Below are 2,250 nucleotides of genomic sequence, written 5' to 3' on the forward strand. Positions count from 1 at the left end.
CCTGACTACAGGGCACAGTGGGATGGCATCTCCCAGCCTCCCTTGCAGCCCCATGAGCTGTTGTTGCCAGTGGGAGAGGACAGGAACTGATGCGTTTCTCCGTGACCTGTCCCCTCAGGCTGACGGAAGCACATGGGGGTGCTTCCTAGGGATGAAGGAGGCCCATGGTGAAAGAACTCTGGGTTCCTGGGTGACCATGTGAAGGATGTGTCTCTCCAATCTGAGCACCCGCCTAGCACTGGTATGTGGGAAAACATGCAGTGACATGCTGGGGTTCTTATTCTGGCATCTAGAAGGGTTCGGGAATCTGGAGAAGGCTGTGTGTAGATTAGAGTCCAGAGACGAAGGATAATTTTGAAAGGCATTTGGGGGTCAGAGGAGCTTAGCTAAAGGAGCTAAGTTCTAAGATCTCAGGTCTAAGGTCTGTAGTCTAAAATTCTAAGGTCTCCTGGTCCCAAGACCCCATGCTTTTTATTAACACAACCTGTCCTGAGGCGAGGCAGAGATATACACTTCAAAGGGTATACACAAGCATTGTCAGAATGGGGGAATTAGCCTACGGCTGTTCAGGTGTTTGGCCAGTAGGAGGCAATAACATGTAAATTAAGATGCCCCTTAGCTGTCTGGCAGCCAAGCAATCATCCCTTTTCAGGTTTGGGGAAATGCCTTCAGCCATTCCCAGATGCAGCCTGCTGTCATGCTGGAATTGGTCTCCAGCAGTGACATGCCACCAAAATGTTGGTGGATTTTTGGGGAACTCACCATAAGATAATCCACCCACAAGAGGATTAAACCACCGGGTGAACTTACATGGTTATCCTTCCATGGGCAAACTACGGCCCTCGGGCCGGATCCGGCCCGTTTGAAATGAATAAAACTAAAAAAAAAAAAAAAAAAAGACCGTACCCTTTTATGTAATGATGTTTACTTTGAATTTATATTAGTTCACACAAACACTCCATCCATGCTTTTGTTCCGGCCCTCCGGTCCAGTTTAAGAACCCATTGTGGCCCTCGAGTCAAAAAGTTTGCCCACCTCTGTTCTAGGCCATTTAAAATGACAAAGTCAATTTGGCTCTAAGAACTGAGCTGGTCTGTGGCAGATGGATCTGCCTTTCTGTTCCCTTAGCACCTGTGCCCTGAGCACTCACACTGGTCCATGCAGAGAAACCACAGGCCCTGCCCTCTAGGAGCTCACAGGCTGCAGGGCAGGTGGACACAACCATGCAGACTCAGTCACATGAGAGGGGAGAGCAGTGGCTGTGTGGAAAGGGAGCAGGTGCTGCGAGGAGGGCTGGAGACTCCTGGGTGAGGGGCTGGAAGGCTGCACTGAGGTGGCATTTATATTCCCAGCAGCAGCACCAGAGGAGCCAGCCCTGCACACACTCAGGTGTAGTTAGCCTGGCGGAAGGCACTGCTGTGCAGACACTTGGAGGCAGAGGGTGACTGGACAGAGATGAGGTTATAAAGGAGGTGGGAGGGGGTTAGAGGGAACTGGGAGGAGACGAGGGAGGGAGGGAGGGCCAGGCCAAGGCCTAGTGTCAGATGTCTGTACCAGTGACCTATTGCTGAGAGTTACCCCACACTACAGACTTAACCAACACACACTTATTAACTCACTGGTTCTGTGACGAGGAATCCCACATGGCTCAGCTGGGACTTCTGTGGTAACACCTGAGGCAGGATCTGTCACTGAGGGTCTGAGATCACTCAGGGGGTCTTCGGGATTCAGTTTGGATGGAAGGTCTGACTTCCTCTCATCTGTTGGTCTCATTCAGTGCCAGGCCATGTGGGTCTCTCCAGATAGCAACTCACAGCACAGAGGCTTATTCCTCAGTGTGGCCTGAGAGAGGAGAAACAACACAGGTCATAGTGAGCAAGTGGGTAGGCATTGACTTTTTAAAAAAACTTTTCAGGGTGGGAAGAGATCAACCAAAGAACTTGTATGCATATGTGCATAACCCAGGGACATAGACAATGAAGTGGTAAAGGCCTAAGGTGGGGGGCAGGGGCAGGATGGGCTAGAAGAGGTCAATGGGGGGAAAAGGGGACATATGTAATACTTGCAACAATAAAGATTTTAAAAAGATATAAACAATGAAAATGCATTTGCTTTATTTTTATTTTTTTTTTTAGCCTTTTATTTTATTTTATTTTATTTTTTTTTTCGCTAAAAGTATTACAAAGGGTATTACATAAGTGTCCTTTCCCCCCCTTCCCCCCCTCTAGCCCATCCTGGCGAATTTCACCA

This window comes from Myotis lucifugus, unplaced genomic scaffold (genome assembly GCF_000147115.1).
Source record: "Myotis lucifugus unplaced genomic scaffold, Myoluc2.0 scaffold_729, whole genome shotgun sequence".
Lineage (NCBI taxonomy): Eukaryota > Metazoa > Chordata > Mammalia > Chiroptera > Vespertilionidae > Myotis > Myotis lucifugus.